Here is an 18114-nt window from a genome sequence, read left to right as displayed (position 1 = left end):
TTAGGCTGCGAGTTACGGGTTCGAGTCCCCGTCCCATAAGCATACTCCTCTTTCATCCGTGAGGGCATTATAATGTGACGATCAGTCTCACGATTGGTTGGTAAAAGAGTGCTCAAGAATTGGTAGTGGGTAGTGATGACGAGATGCCTTCCCTCTAGGCTTTCACTACTAAATTAGGGAGGGATAGCATAGAATGTCCGGGTGTAGCTTTGTACAAAATTCGAACCAGCCAGTGTAAGGAAAAATCTTCTTAGGTTAAGGATTTTGTGGTCCTGCTTTGTGTTAGATGTTGTACATTTTATTTGGTCTAATTATCATGTCTTTCAACAGGAAACCATAATCTTTAATGAAAATTTGTCCCTAGATGAAGCTGAAGATACCTGAGCTGGCTGCTGCTTACTTCCTCATGTGTTATGGCTGCTAGTGACTTGCTGGTTTCAGCAAATAATTCTGAAGCCTTGTTTGCTAAGTTACGGATTTGATGGAAACTGATGGCTGTTCCTAGTGATTAGCTCTCTGACAAGCTAATCATACTCAACGTTGGTAAGGAAAAAGTATTGTTTCATTTTGCAGTAATTATGGTATTCGGGCTATGACAAAAGAGTCTTGGTTTCAAAATCTAGGTACCCAGTTGTAAAGAACCAGATTTTCGTAACACAAAGTGGAATTTAAAAATCCATTCCGACTAATCTCTTGAAGATCAGAAGCTTAGTTAGCAATATAGGATTAAATGTTACAACCAATCGGGCCACGAGTTAACCTTTTCTGGGAAGCGTTGAGCCAGATATGATGGACATGCTACATCTCGTAGGAACAGTTAGTTGATCCCTCTCCTGCAAGACTTTTGTACCAAGCATAAGTGAATGCTCTCTTTATATACCTTTCGTGTAAGTATACATAAAATTACTTTAATAAAAACAGTGGCACCCACCCCTGACATTAAACATTTTGCTCAGTGAATGTTTCTATTCCACATATGAGTTAGCTTCTTCTACTGTTCTCCATAGTTTCTGTAGTGAGACAGTATTGCTTGTTTGTGTTTTGAATTTCGCGAAAAGCTACACGAGGGCTACCTGTGCTAGCCGTTCCAAATTTAGCAGTGTAAGACCACCCACCGCCAATTCTTGGACTATTTTACCAACAAATAGTGGGATTGACCGTTACATTATAACGCCACGATGATTTTAGTTTGGCTATGTATTTACTAAAGGGTTAATGACCATGTCCCACTTATTGAGTTGTTCCTCATCAAGTTGCTCAAAGACTCTTGGTGCAGAACCATCTAAAATAAACATCAACACTTATGTATTAGACTGCTTCACTTCATCATCGTTTTAAGAAGGCTGTGCAGGAAGGTGACTGTTGCTAGCGTCTCTACTTCAGTACAGTTAGACATTATCAGTACCTGTGGGAGGGTCTCGTCGTTTTTCTCAAGTCTGAAGACACACATACAATAAATATGGTGTCAGTGATCATGATTAGCAGTTAAGATTAATAAGAATATGAATTTTTTGAATTTCATGTGCAAGAAGTGGCTTTGTAGCATCATCATTATGTCGTGATAACCTTGGATGCTTTTGACTTCCTCAAGAATGTATAATATTACAGCAAGATGCTTGCTGTTCTTCCTGATTATAGCTAATTCACGTCTTATATCTCTTCCTGGTCACAGTTAAAACTCCATCGCCTTACAGTTCTTGACTAATCAACAAATGACTAAGAGTTCAATAGAGACCATCTCAATTAAGCTCAAGATGTTCAGACCACTTTTTCTGTTGTATTCTCAAGACGACTGGTATGGGTATTAAAATATTAATTAAAATAAAGTACAGAACAACATGTCGACCTTCTTAGGTCATCTTCAGGTTACGACTTAAGAAAGTCAAAACGTTGTTCTGTACTTTATTTTAATGTTTTAATACCCATACAAATCATCTTGAAAATACATTTTTACTTCAAGTGGGTTTCTTGTCTTCACCTAACTCATAATGTTAGCAATTAATTTTGGTCCGGAAGAGGACTTCTTGCTCCTCTATTAGCTTGTGTCCACACCTCAAGAACATGTACCTCCTCGAAAACAAGCTTCTTACTATCTCGGAAATTTATCTTTAGTAATCACAATTTATAAACATTAAAGTAACAAGAGTGTCAAATAGTAACAAGAGTGTCAAATAGTAACAAGTGTCAAATATATTAAAGTATGATGTTACAAAAAACTTCATGCTATCATAATTTAATGACCAAACAGCTAAGAGGTATTATAATTCTAAAACTGTAAAGTTATTTTAAGTAAGTAGTGTCCGGTTGACCTGCTGACGACATAAAACTTTTAAGTGTCATCAAATAATAAAGTAGTCCATTACTGTAAAGAAGCTCTATGTTTCCTATTCATTAGTGTTATATACCTTTACATACACTTAGGGGTTGAACATAGCCCAATGGTTAATGTACCATACTATGAATTTGCGGGTTAAACTTTCGTGTCCCATTACTGCACAAGGAAAGAAAATCCTCTTTTTGGAGCCCTGGGTGCGTTATAAGGGAGGGCGATGGTCAAATCCAACTATTCGGTCAGAGAAGATTAGCTCAAGGATTGGCGGCGAGACTGCTGAATAGCTCTGTTCCCTTGAGTGTGTCAGTTTCAATAAAGGACTGGATATCTCGGATAGCTCTAAAGTCGCTTTGCTTGAATATCTGAAAAAATGAACGTATTCATAATCATTTACCTTATAAGGTATCTTAGAAATAAAATATTTTTATTACAAAAATAAATAAATGATCAGTTCCAATACACGTTTATTTTAGCTTTCAAACCCCCAATCAAATGTGATTATACTTGCGATATAGAATTTTAAGCTGCACAGATCACATCGATACTTCTTACTACAAGGGCTGTAGCGTTTTCACTCCCTTAACTATACGATTCAGTTTCTTCTTACACTGGCGAAGACACTGACAATAGTGAACTACAACAGTAATCGTGACACTATCCTATCTTAGGACGGTTTAGATTGGAGGATGTTAGAAAGTTTACTCAAGTCGGATGTTTGTAAACGATTAGAGGGATAGTGTCAAATAATACAGTGATCACGTGATTGCGCCTTATTTTATTCATTTTATTTCAAAACAGGCTAGAAGTTTGGCTTTTCTTCATATCCCACGTTCAACCTTTTTGAAGATATAAACTGAGGTACGTTAAAATGTTAATAGTATGTGCCACTACTGTGTTCGACATTGGTTTAAACTCGCAGTTTGATTCATTTAATCTCTCTGCATTTGTGTAAATTGTAGATATCTTTTGTTTGTCTTTTGTTTTGGGGACTCATTCGAAATTAGTCGTATTCGTAAATATTATTTTGAAATATTGAGTTTGATAGACTTTGTCAGTCCGTCATTTTCAACGTTGTTTATGGATATTTTGAAATGAGCAAAACTAACAAGTCTTTCGCTGAAGCTTTTCTAGTTATTTCTCAATCATAAGGTAATCCAATCGATTATGTACTACATTCCGTAATATATATATATAGATAGATATAGATATAGATCAGTTCCTGTTTTAATTAACTAACTGCCTTAGTTTGATCCAACCAAAGAATAATTAATATTTGTATATGTTTACTGATTTGATGAATAAATGTCATATATAGCCAATTACTTTTTACAGCTTTAGAAACCTGCATGTTTCCATTTGTTTATACTATTATTAATTTGAATAATCGCGGATAACGAAGCGAAAGTGTTCAAAGCGTTCAAACCGTAGACTTCTTCGAGACAATTTTTTTAACGTGATGCCCAGAGTTGGACTATTTAATGCGTTAATTATCGAGAAAATGAAAACCATTTATTCTAATATTGATTAATCCATTTTCCAAACGCACTTATTCATCCGTTTACAAATATTGTCGACACCAAACTTGAGAAATTCGTTTTTTTATCGATATTTACAACCAAACCTTCTCTTTCCGAGTCAACTTAACTTCTTCAATTATATTTCATCTTTACAAATATTTTTAATTTAACTCTAATCATAATTGACTATAAAAAAAGGAAATTCTGCATCAGAACGTGCGTGCAGACAGCCGACTGTCCCTCACCATTGAACATTCTAGCTTAAAAATGTTTATAACTAATTAGATCAGCTGTGTTACTTAATCGTTATTGTGATGGTAGCGAACCACCAGGCTTATGGCCCAAATTTAGAGAACAGCTTTTATGAAAATTTAATGTTTAAAATACTATTTTGCACCTTTTAGTTTAATTATCGTTACCACTGTAATGCAAGATTAGTTTCTTCAACCAAGTTATGAACGGCAATTAGTTGTGCTTTAATGTGAATCATGGCCAAACTTGTGGTTCATTTTAGGGAAATTCGCGAAACAGTTTTTTGTAAAATACCTTGGTTCTTTAAGAGGTTGGGCGAAAAAATTGTGCAATTCTCGGGATAGAGACTATTCGTTTGCAACTATTTAGAAATTGGTGAGTCCAGAAGTTTAGGAGAGCGCCTTCGGAAAATTCGCGGATTCACCAATAGGTAGCATAAAAATTCTTATATTTTTGCAAACTTCTGAATCGAGACGAGGCCCGGCATGACCAGGTGGTTAAGGCGTTCGACTCGTAATCTGAGGGTCGCGGGTACGAATCCCGGTCGCACCAAACATGCTCGCCCTTTCAGCTGTGGGGGCGTTATAATGTAACGTTCAATCCAACTATTCGTTGGTAAAAGAGTAGCCCAAGAGTTGGCGGTGGGTGGTGATGACTAGCTGTCTTCCCTCTAGTCTTACACTACTAACTTAGGGACGGCTAGCGCAAATAGTCCCCGAGTAGCTTTGCGCGAAATGCAAAACAAAGAAACAAACGAAAGGAGTGTCCATAAGAGATACACTTTTCTGTCAATGTGAAACTTCTGTTTACTGTATATTGTATGAAAATGTATTAAAGATGTCGATATTTAGTTGTTAACAACATAAAACGTGATTTACAAGAGCAAGAAAATACAAACTGAATCGAGACGATTCATTTGATAACAAGTTTAGGAGAAGTTACATAACACCGTCACTGAATCTTATTATATAGAATATTGTATTATTTCTATTTATAATATAATGACGATGATACTAGACAAAAAAATTAAAGGTAATTTCAAAGCTGAAAATTTTGAAATTATTACCCTTTAAGCCAAAATTATCTTCCCTATGTATATATCAAACATTCAAACAATTATAATATAATTTGCAATAAAATGCAGAAGAAACATCGTAATGTAACAAAACGAAAAATATCGCCAGATTTAAAGTTTATAGCCTTATACTGTTTTAAAATATTCAAAACTTATAATAAAACATATGCTTTCCAGTAATCTAACTCTAGAAGTTTTTAATCACTTTTTTAATTATATATGGTTGAGACACTACTTGGAACTTAGTTGAAATTTAGATTCCGAAGAAAAACTGGCATAGTTGTCGTAAGGAACGATTATCATTTACGTATGCATGTGAAGTTACGATCAACTTTTAACACAAATATTCATATTGAAACCAGGCCCGGCATGGCCAGGTGGGTTAAGGCGTGCGACTCGTAATCTGAGGGTCACGTGTTTGCATCCCCGTCGTACTTCAAATATGCTCGCCTTTTCAGCCGTGGCGGCGTTACAATGTGACGGTCAATCCCACTATTCGTTGATAAAGAGTAGCCCAAGGGTTGGCGGTGTGTGGTGATGACTAGCTGCCTTCCCTCTAGTCTTACACTGCTAAATTAGGGACGGCTAGCACAGATAGCCCTCGAGTAGCTTTGCGCGAAATTGAAAAACAAACAAAACAAATATTGAAAGTAATTTCTCAAATATATGATACTGCCAATGTATTGCAGTATACGAATTTTATTAGTAATGCAGGCACAATGACTTCTAATAAACATCACATTTGTGACTAAAGACAGTTTTCCAACAGAATTTTAATAAGTATGTTGTACATATTTGGTGGTTCATAACATATTAGAAACATAAAATCAATTTATTATTGTAATCTACCGCTTAAATAGTGCCTCTAACAGTAAAGCTTTTCAGTGGGAGTTCTTTTAAACCTGAATGAAAATCGTTTATGTAAAACAGTTACCCATTCACACAAGCAAAAGGCATCCAAAAGCAAATTTTTTATTTGTTCGTTTGAAATAAGCTCCACATTCACGTTTAATTAGTTGTCAGGTGGTTAGGGTGCTCGACTCGTAATCTGTTACACCAAACATGCTCGCCCTTTCAGTCGTGGAAACGTTGTAATGTTACGACCAATTCCACTATTCGTTGGTAAAAGAGTAGCCCAAGACTTTGCGTAGGTGATGATGATTTGATAGGTGCCTTCCCTCTAGTCTCACACTGCTAAATTAGGGACGGCTGGCGCAGATAGCCCTCGTGTAGCTTTGCGCAAAATTCAAAAGCAAACAAACTTAAGCACCATTAGAAACGTTGGCCATGAATTTAACTTTTTCACCAACGCAGGACATTGACATTTTATCTTCATTACGAGGTCTGCTTTATTTTAATCTGTCGTAAAACGCACTACTTTTTATATTTGTTGTCTGATCCTGCAGAACAAATTCATTAATTACTGAAGTTGTTCACCACGTGTAATTTATCATTTTGAAAGTTCGTTTTTAGGGAAAGTACTAGTTTCAATTTCACCGAATCTCAGCATTCGTTGTGATATGATTCGCATCTGTTATATGACAAGGCGTGTAAACGCAATAAATGTTAATTGAAATTCAAGCAATTCCAGGCAAGAGTAATTTAAGCCTCTGAAAATTGTAAAAACTTTTTATATCGGCCAAGTATCCACTGAGAATTATAGACTGTGTTCTTTTTATGGGATAGAGCTAACTTTTATACACTAATTAGCTATCCTAAAAGACACTTAAGTGACTTTTAAAGGAGTTACATTATAAGATTTCATATATGTGTAACACAAATTATTTTGATGAAAATATTTCGATATCATATGATTTTTGAACAAAATAGCAATATGTATAAAGTGTATAATATATATATATAAATAACTTGCTATTATCAGAATAAATTTCTATACATTTACTTCACACTCATTTTTCACGTATTCTAAAATTATAAATTATATTTTCCACTTTACATATTAAAAAAAGAATGCGTTTTTATAGAAAATTACAGTAAAACAAGTAAATCACGTTTAGTGATCATAGCCTACTCAACTGTGCAAGTTACAACTGTAACATGGATGTAGTAATATAAACTGATTTTATTACCGGTAGAAAATAGTATATAGCGATAAATATTACATTAAACGGGGTTTGGAATTATCCAGTTCAATTTGTATTTTATGTCGTTTTTAAAAAATAGTACCAGGCAGAGCATTCTATTACAGAGATCTTCACCGATTATACTATGGTTAACCTTGTCCTGTGTACCCAATCAAAAAGCTATAGAACGAAACGAAGCCCTGTTGATTTTCGCAGAAAGAATTTGCAAATATATACATAAGAAGAAATATATGATCCTCTTTCAGTAAAATAAACAAATGTAATGTGACTTTTCCCAATAATGTTAGGGGTTCGTAGAAGCAATATAATTGAATATTAGCCTCCGATATAATAAATGTTTGGAACCATTGACCTAACGTTCAAAGACCTGCACCTTTAAAGTTTTGCATTACGCCGATTGTAATAACTGTTTAAAAATACGCTAACATATTCTCGTGGCTGTGATACCAACGTTCTCAAACAAGATAAACACGTTAGTTACGCTGTTAAAACTCCAAGGAATCGGTACTAGTTAACTCTCGGATTTCAACGCTAAGAGAAGAGCAACAATAATAACTCGTAACAAATGCACTTGAAACATTTACTACGTAAAGTAGATGTAAGTGATATTTGCTTTGTCTGTTGTTCGGTGCAGCTTTTCCCAACTGAAATAAAACGGTAATTTAATAGAAAGGGACAAAAGCTACAATATTTCAATAGCATAGCTTTCAGTTTTGTTTTCCGATCTGCCTTCTTTGACCGAAATGTGACAGCTGATTTACTCCATGTCTGCAGCACGATATGCTAGAAGAAGCTATTTAGTAAGTTCCAATGGCAACTAAAATAGAGGTGTGCACCAGTCTTTGGCATTTCCTATGATTCCCACGCTCACGCTTCAAATCCATGTTCCCAAGATTATATATATTTATTTTATAAGTCAAGAATGGCTTAAAATGAGTCAATTTTATTCTTTTGGCCGATACATAGGACTGACCAAATTGACTTACTAAACAACCATGTTTAACCTTTAAACGGCGGCCATGATCAACTGATCCTGCTACCTACAACAATCCTGCTATTTAAGGGTTAACAACTATATAGTTTACATTATCAAGCACGATATTCTTAACCGATTTTTGTTTATTTTGATAAAGCCTACAAGAGAGGTTATCAATTATCTATACTCAGCTAAAGTAATTAATTGGCTCTTAGGCTTAACGAAAATCGGTCGAGGCTTTTTATTTTGCTTATTTTTGTGCTGTAAGGCATAAAACCTGATTTTCCACAAAACCAACGTGTGAATGGAGATATGCTCTTAGAAAGTATAACTTTAACATTCACTATATTAATTTTTAAGTGGTAATATACTCTTCAAAAAAAGAAACGCAAAAGCCAAAATATGAGACAAATTTTTAACAAGTTTATTCCAGGTAGTTCTGTATGACATGTGTGAAACTTTGCACATTCACTGCTGAACATCCAAAGTCTGCAAAGGCGAAGTTCACGCTCACTCTGTGAAGTTTAACGTCACTCAACGTCAATAACGAGTATGCCCCCCGTGAGCATCAATAACTGCTTGGCATCTCCTGCCCATGGAAGCGATGAGATGACGAATCACATCCTGTGGAATGGCTGTCCACTCAGCCTGCAAAGCTGCTGCAAGCTGAGGTAGAGTCTGCGGTTGATGTTGTCGCCGTCGCAGACGTTGGTCCAACCCGTCCCAAAGATGTTCGATGGGGTTTAAATCTGGTGATCTGGAGGGCCAGGAAAGAACGTTGATGTTGTGGTGTCTCAAGAAGACAGTGGTGAGTCGGGCTGTGTGAGGACGGGCGTTGTCATGTTGAAAAACGTCGTTGACGTTCACCATGATGGGTTGCACATGGGGCCTAAGAATCTCGTCGACGGTTGCGTACGGTCTGATCGGAAATCCTACGCAGCCCTGGTATGGTTGAGGCAGTACACGTCGCAGTGGTGGTCCTATCCCGAAGGTGACGTAACCGGATGTTGCGATCTTGTGTGGGCCTGGTCACACGAGGTCTGCCAGATCGTGGACGGTCGCGAGTTGATCCATGTTATTGGTGACGATTCCATAGCCTTGTGATGGTGATTGGGTGGACATTCACAGCTCTGGCAACATCTTTTACCAACGCATAATGGGACTGACCGTCGCACTATAATGCCCCTACGGCTGAAAGGGCGAGCATCTTTGGTGCGACGGGGATTCGAATCCGCAACCCTCGGATTACAAGTTGAGTGCCTTAACCACCTGGACATGCCTAGCCTATGCTGAAGATTGTATTAAACATTCTCGAAACAAGTAACTTCATTTTTTTATAACCTTAATTTCGTTTAAGCTTAATAATTAAGACTACTTTAAAAACAAAAAAATTAAATTTGAGATATACATGATATACATGCATTTCTGATATAGTTTTCGTATTTCATACTTGGTTAGAATAATTCTGAACATTAATTAAATATAAAAATAAAATATATGCCGATACAAATATTTGTTACCCAGGAAATATTTTACAATTTCTCATTTGTTAGTCAAGCTGGGTCTACATGCCATGGAAGTTTCCCGTACGGCAACTGCATGACACATCTTGTTACTTAACTCGCCCAACAAGATGCAACTACATAGCCTACTGGTACAGTTACAAGCTCATTGTTACTTGATTTAAACGCATTTTAAACCTGAGACCATATTTTATATAGGAGTTGCTTTTTTAACTAACGAGTGTATTTCAAAGAAACTTAACTACCACATACCAGCCGAGTACATCTTAAGTGAGGTTTTGCACACAGCAGAATAGTCGTTTTCGTTTTTTCTTCATTATTAATACTTCACAATCTCTGTATGTTAGGAAGCCGGAAGGCGTAAGTACGTCATGGAAGTTTTCATCTCGATTTAAAATTAAAAATTAGAATCGCTTGCAAGTTGTTTTTGTTTCAAAACAGATTCGTGATGTAGTGTTGAATACTAAGCGCGATATGTCTGGTATGGAGACAAACTTTACCATTAACAGATGTTATTCATACTTTGTTAAATCGATTGTTAACTAGTTTGTTATACCAGTTCCTTATCGTTCATCAGCTTGAAGGATTTTGTCAAATAACGGACATGGTGGTTTCTATTATGTAAAACAAATGCCAATACCAGCTGATATATTATCACTGGAGTTAACAATTATTATTACAGAATCATCGTTACTGTGCTAAGTACTGAGTAAACGATAGTCGGAGTCTGGTCTGTCCTTTATTAGTACTTTTGAGTTACATACCATCATTAATGTTTAATAAATTTTAAGTAGGTTCCTATCAATAGACTCTTTGAATTTTTTTAAAAATTCAGTGAGCCGTGTCCCTTACCGGTATCCTCAGCATATGCCTATAAGTCGTTTGTAATTGCTTCTACTAAATACTAAATCTGACAGCATTACGACAGTGGTAAATAAAATATGAGAAGTAACTAAAATATGATATGAAAGAAAACACAGTTCAAAATCAACTATTGAGTTAGTTCAAGGATTAGTTTTAAACTCAACCTTTGACCAGAGTCACATTAGGTGGGTAATTCTTCATAGTTCAAGGCCCGAAAACGGGATTGGATTCATCTTGTTATTGCTAAACTTGTTTCAAATGTAAGATTTGATACGTTGGTGTCACTTTTAACCATTTCTTAAAGAGTAGACGTTTAAAATTATAGTATTTAGACACTCGTGCCATTATACATCCCAAGAGCTGCATCATATATTTGCGTCCGCACCTCGTATTGCTCCCTAGTGGAACAGCGGTTTTTCTATGAACTTAGACCGCTATAAACCGGGTTTCGATACCCGTGGCGGGCAAAGCACAGATAGTCCATTGTGTATCTTTGTGCTTAATTCCAAACAAACAAACCTCTTATTAAAGCACAAATGCTAGGGTAACATAATTTTGTTTTTTGCACTGGAATTTAGATCCGTGTGAATATGGGTTTGGTTTGAATTTCGCGCAAAGATACATAAGGGCTATCTGCCCTAGCCGTCCCTAATTTAGCAGTGTAAGACTAGAGGAAAGGCAGCTAGTTATCATCACCCACCGCCTACTCTTGGGCTACTCCCTTACCAACGAATAGTGGGATTGACCGTACATTATAACGACCCCACGGCTGAAAGGGCAAGCATGTTTGGTGTGATGGGGATTCGAACCCGCGACCCTCGGATTACGAGTCGAGTGCCTTAACCACCGGGGTAGTGAATATGGGAGGGCAAGGAACAAATTTGACCTTTTTTCTCCCATATTTAGTTCAGATTTTAAATGGAATAAATTCTCTTTGAGCGCAATTTGAGGCTGAGATGTAAGCTCGTGAACTTTTTAACGGTAATTTTCGGATCCAGTTCGGTGGTAAACATATTGCAAAAAGACCGATGTGCAGATTTGTTATTATTATTAAAGACTTTTTTTTTAAATACTGAACACCCATTTTTACATGCTTGCCACATATTCTTTTATTAGGTTCCCCATTAAAATTTTATTTCAGTTTTTTTAAGTTTCAGCTTTACAAGAAAATTCTGAAAATTAGAAGTGCAGATTTTTTAAGTGGCTTAAGTATTCCTGCACACTCTATCCACGAGTTTGTTCGTGATCGGGGTATACGAGTACTATTGAAGTGACTCGTACGTAGGCTGTGCGTCTTTCAACGCTTCGGAGTGTGTTGTTCCCTGCGTGCGTAAGAGATCGGTTGTATTATGTCGTTCTGTTTCAGATAGAGCGAAAATCGTAAAAAAGTAAAGTTTGTTTATTCAGCCCTAAGTAAGGGCTTGTAACACTGACAATCAAGTTTCGATACCAGCGGTTGGTACAACACAACCAATTGTATAATAGCATTGCTCTTAACCAAGAAACTAACAAAATACTTAGCTATGACGCTACTAAAAGCAAACTCTTATGTTTTGCTTCATCAAATGCACGAATCGGTCGGTATTCACAGGTTTAGGCGATTCAAAAATTACGTTTCATAATAACGAAGTGAATAATCATTAATATCTTTTCTTTCAAAATTGTGTAATATTTCACTATTTGTATCTTATTTTGTTTAGTAACTGCAGTAACAGTATACTGTGTGTAATATCACACTTTTAAGATAGTTAGAGTTCAAACCCAGAACTTTTGATGGCTATATATACATAAAAGAGAAAATTTCTAATAAGAAAAATATCCATGATTATTATTATTACTTTGCAATTGAATTTTTCATTTGTTTTGTAAAACCAGTTTTTTCGATCACTTTTTTAGCCTGTCTCTCTTGTATTAAACTTTCTAGTCTCAGTATTGATATACTGTATAAATAATTTTGAAAGTGTGCTTTAAAATGAGACCTTGTTTAAGTTAATATTTCCCAAAGTTCATTTTCTTTATTCAGTTGACTAAAAATATGAATGACTGTAAGCTCTGTTTTATCAAACCTAACTTTCTGGTTTTTTCTAAGTTTCAGAAATGGAAATAGACAAACGAAAAAAACCAAAATCCGGAGACGTAATTTTCCACTACTTTAAAATATCGGGGAAATTCGAATTAGTGAATAAACGGTACTTAATTATGTATTTAACACGTGGGAAATTCTGTCAATTAATATGATCTGTGAATTATCAACCAACACAATATTGAATAAGAGAAAAAGAAAAGACTTCCATTTTCATATTATGGGAATTCTATGAACTTGCAAGTGAAAGTACAGAATATGTCAACCGCATTACATTGCCATTTCCAGTGCCCACGCGGCATTTTGCCCAAGGTATCAGCAACGGATGGTTCAGTTGATTCATCTATATCTCGCGATAGAAAAAGAAATACGGAACACATTTCTTGCTTTAGCTATTTCACTGTAAAGGTAGTAACATTTCTTGCTTAGCTATATCATTGCAAAGGTGTAATATTTCTTGCTTAGCTATTTTACTTTAAAGGTAGTAACATTTCATGCTTAGCTATATCACTGTAAAGGCAGTAACATTTTTTGCTTAGCTATTTCGGTGTAAAGGTAGTAACATTTCTTGCTTAGCTATTTCACTGTAAAGATAGTAATGTATTTCACTGTAATATTTACTCTGGACTTACAAGTTCTTTATTTCTAAGTTTCTAAAATAACTGTTCCCAACAAGTCACAGAGAAACTTTCTAAAATCTTCGATACAGGTCGCTAAGGCGCTTTCTATGTTTTTGTATCCTGAGAAATGTCACTATGTTTTCCGTTAGTAATTCTGGTGTCTCTCTTGCAGAGAAGTAGTTTGAAGCTTATTTATTAGCTTCAGAGCACTTTATCAAAGAAAACTTTCCACGGTAACACGTCCTCTTCTTTCAAAGAGGAAAAGTATAATCAAGGCAGTTATTGCTTCTTTACCGGCTTTAGTGTTTATCGGAACAACATCTCAACATTTTATATATCCAAATTCTGAAATAAATGTTTAATTTCTTTAATATTCATTAAAACTATAAATGTATCACATTTTCCACAACACAAGTATTATGTGGCAAAATTAAGAACGCTACTTAAAGCTGTTTATTTTCTGCCTAAATTGTGTATAGGACGTGCATTTCCTCATTTCCAAACACTACTCACAGTAATAATAGATTTAAGGCAGCTGACGTCTACAAGAACACTGAAACGTGCTCAGTTTTAAACCTCACATTATCGTTCAATTGAGAACTGATCTTGGCATCAAGGACGTGTGCGTAAAAGCTTCAGGGAAGTTTGCAAACGTGCACGTTTGAAGTACGTACCAACTACAAAAATTTCGTGTACGACTCGTCACCTGTTTCATTTTTCTTGAATATAAAAAAGAAAATGCCTAAATTGGTCACGAAGAAATTACAAAACTGTTAATTGTAATGTATGAATAACGAAGAAAATAAAGACAAAATATTGCTATAGTAGCTGAAAACCTGAAAGAAACAAAAGGAAAAAAAAACATTGTCACAAGATTTACGACAAATACAAGATCATGAGATATATTTAAAATATCAATACAGCTGTAAATGTTGTTCTACAGGTCCTGGTTAGACTACAATAGCCTTATTTCTGATTTAGTGTGAGTTCTAGAGCGAGTTCTAGTAGCAGTAGATATTTTATTTGATAAAAATAAAATTAAAGCTACTCTCAGAATTATATTTTATATTTAAACCAATCAACCTACTATGTATGAGTAATACTAGAAATAAACGATCTTACAACACCAAAACGTTATTTGTAGTTAGACACTGTCACTTTTGGTTTGTTTTAGTGAACGCTGCTGAAGAAATTAAAAAGTGAAACATTTAGTGTTTAATTAAATAATAACATATTGTATTACAAGGTTCCTAGCCTTAATGTCTTCTATACACTAATATGCACTACAGAAATTAACCAACTATCATTGTCGATTTACTTCGGCACAAAGCAAGGAAAACTGGATGCAAGCTATCAAAAGTTTAGGGCTCGCAGTAACATTATTGCCATGAAAAATCAAACAGCAATTGGGCACACGTTTTCTGTTCTATCGAACAATACTAATGATTACTTATATTTAACGCTGAAATTTTGTTGTTTTTTATGCAACAAAGCTACTTAAAGTTCTGCATTTTGCCTTGATGACATATTTTTGTAAAATTCTCAATCAGTAATTGTTAATTATTTATCACTGAATATTCTTCCACAGCACTAAGTTAACAATACTTTTGATGAATGTAAACGTTACGTAAAATCGTGTGAATTAAGTTTACTTAACTAAGAAAAGCTGGAAGACAAAGTTACAAATGAAACATTGGTAAGTGATTTTACAGCAAACTCTCCTGATTAAGCTTTTGATCATTTTTATCAGTGTAAATAAATCGTATCAGTGTTTGCACTGAGTTAAAAAAAATGAAGATGATTTTAGGTACACGTAAAATTTAAGTTTATAAAGTTAGCAGAAATTAATACATATCTATGATCAAATCACAAATCGTTAGCAGTATTTAACATAGATAATAAATATAAAGAAATAGGATAATCTGTTAAAAAAATTAAGGGTGAGTGGTATAAATTGAGATTTAACTTTTGTAAAAATAACTAAAGGTGCGGAATATTGTTAATGACGTCACAATACTACAGTAACTATTCATAAAGATATGTTAAATAATACAGTCAGTCAGAGGTAAATTTCTCGTAATTTTTACACACAGATCATAAATGAATTTAATAACCATATTGTCTCAATTAGTAAAAATTGAGCTGCGTTTGTCAATGAAATTGCTTTAGTTTTTAAAAGTAATACTTGCAGTTTAATATAATCAAGTATTGTTTGGATACTAATATTTTAACTCTGAAAGTAAAGAAAACAAACAAACGAAACGCATCTCATTTTCATGCAATGGAACTGGACAATTGAAATAAAAAATTAAGCACACATTTTATACCTAGTTCTACAATATATTGTAATTCTCCCAGTTTAAGTGTAGCGACGAAAATTGAATATTTACTTGTAACAGCTATAAATAGGGTTGTCTTTGCTCTATAATTAAAAGATAAATGTATACGTTTACACAGCTAAGAATGCTTAAGTTTGATTTTGATTTAGCAATATGGTATAATGGGATGGGGATAATTCTATTTAAGTATCTTAGAAGTTTCGGTTAATATAAGAAAAATGTTAATGTTGTTCTAAATTATCCTTTAAGTTACCACAAAATCATTTTTTTTCGAGTTTGAAAGCAATAACTATTAGCCAATTGTATTTAAAGGTTGTACTCATTGATCGGTATGCGATATTGAACGTATATTTTATTGATTATGAATATTACACGAGAATTGAATCTGATTAGTCGATAAATATTCCATTTATGAGCAATAAAAAAGTTAAAAAAATTCCAAAGTATTTTGTTCCAAAACTTTATAATCTATTACCGCTATTTATAAAGTGCCTAAATAATGAAATTAAATTAAATGACTGACAACTGGTTATACTGAGAATTTTTTAGGTATTTTATATTAAATTTCAAGAGGATATATTTAAAATGTACCTTAACAAAACAACTGTGTTTTTATTAATATAAATAAATAATGAGTTTTTCATATATTTCAGGTTTTGCATCCTAAATGTGTCATTCAACTAATTATAACTAGTATTTTAAGTATGAGTCATTGAAATTAATTATAGAGCTTCTTTCTGTGACATGTTAAATTATACAAAATCCCCAATTTTCACATTAGGAACAAAAATTGCCACAAAAATTGGATAAAACACTAAAAGCCTGATAACTCGAGTGTTATGGGGAGCTTCTAGTGAAAGAGAAAAGCAGGCCCTCCAACACATAAGGATTAGCGTACATTACATTTTAGAAGACTCGCAGTTTTTTTCTGGTTGAAGCTATGTATACAGCCCTTCAGCTAGGCAAAGTCTTCAATCACTATATCGTCATTCATCTTTCTAGCGTGTGTGGTTTCAGCAAACACTCTCCCCTCCTCAAGTTCTGTGAGTCTTTCTTTACTTGGGCTACTCAGCCTGTTCTTCATCATCTTCAGTTTGGGAGAATGATTCCTCTCCACGTTAGAAATAGTTTCAAAGCAGTATAGTTCAAACATGGAGAGAACTTTAAGATGCTGCATGAAATATGAGCAGGTCAATAACCGAAGCTGCTCTAGAAATGTTCTGACGTGAAGTTGATTTCGAAGAGACTAGCTGCATGGGGGAAGGCTGATGACAGATCACTTAGATATTGGCATTCCATAGCATTTATGCAGCCTTTACAACTTAGTAGTTGCTTTAGCTCTGCTAAACTTGAATGGCCTAGTAATAGAACATACTTTTGCAGATATTGCAATTAATTCCTCGAGGTTCACCTCCTCTCTTAAAGCTACAGCCCGAAATTTTGAGTTGTCGAGTAATGACCAAGTACTATCGACCAAAACATTTGAACACATTCTTGATGACGAGAAACTCACATGAAGTAAAAATGTAAATCTCCAGAACGGTTGGTATGGGTACTAAGGCTTTTACTAATTAAGCAGAAAACAAATTTCCTACCTTCCTAGGTTAACTTGAAGATGACCAAGGAAGGTCGAAACGTTGTTCTCTGCTTTAATAGTAAGTGTTAATATCCATACCAACTCTTCTGAGATACACTTGAACACATTCATTTATTATTTCTCAGGGCTTCTAATATTTTTAAATTATCAAGCCTATCACACGTGGTGCTTAATTTTTAGAAACAATTAGTTTTGACAACATCTCGACCCCAAAAAAAGTAGGATTGTTTTCCCTGAGTTTTAGAGTGTCTAATCCGATAGCTTCCTGTGTTACGTAAGAATCTTTCATATTAATGATATCAAATACCTGCTTCTGTCTGACGTCTTCTTCTGTTAAAACTTGCCCCCCGCTAGTACAGCGGTATGTCTACGGATTTACAACGCTAAAATCAGGGATTCGATTCCCCTCGGTGGGCTCAGCAGATAGCCCAATGTGGCTTTGCTATAAGAAAACACACAAACACACACACTGTTAAATTTTTTCTTATTACCCGATTTTAATAATTAATTATTATAAATGATTTGTTTGAAATATTTCGGTTAATTAAAGGTTCAGTAGTATGATATGAAATCTTTATTGCACTTTCTGATCAAGATCAGTATAAAATGTTTCTATATCTAAAAGTTCTAGATCTGTCAAGAAAAATACTTTTAGTTTCTTAAACATTGGCACCTTATATATTCTGCGGTTGGCAGAGCACAGACAACCCTTTGTGCTTAACTACAGACAAACAGTGTACGTTATAAAGAGGGTTTTACACTGAATGTAAATATATTTACGAAAACTGCAATATGCAAATAAGTGTACTTTCAGTATTCAGTAAAGTAATT

General features: G+C 34.7%; 1 protein-coding gene across 6 annotated transcripts in view; it reads left to right on the top strand.

Annotated features, from left to right (window-relative positions):
- The window catches only part of mbl (splicing regulator muscleblind), a 200114-nt gene that overhangs the window by 15095 nt on the left and 166905 nt on the right, over positions 1-18114 (top strand). For 2 of the 6 annotated variants that reach the window (XM_076480202.1, XM_076480207.1), the window contains exon 2: positions 365-543. The exons of the other annotated variants lie outside the window; for them this stretch is intronic. The gene's annotated coding sequence lies outside the window, so the exon portion shown is untranslated. The remainder of the gene's footprint in view (positions 1-364; positions 544-18114) is intronic. 6 annotated transcript variants of the gene reach the window in all.

The sequence above is a fragment of the Tachypleus tridentatus genome, chromosome 13 (genome assembly GCF_004210375.1).
Source record: "Tachypleus tridentatus isolate NWPU-2018 chromosome 13, ASM421037v1, whole genome shotgun sequence".
Classification (NCBI taxonomy): Eukaryota; Metazoa; Arthropoda; class Merostomata; order Xiphosura; family Limulidae; genus Tachypleus; species Tachypleus tridentatus.
Note: the sequence above shows the minus strand (reverse complement) of the source record. Positions and strands in the feature narration are given on the sequence as shown.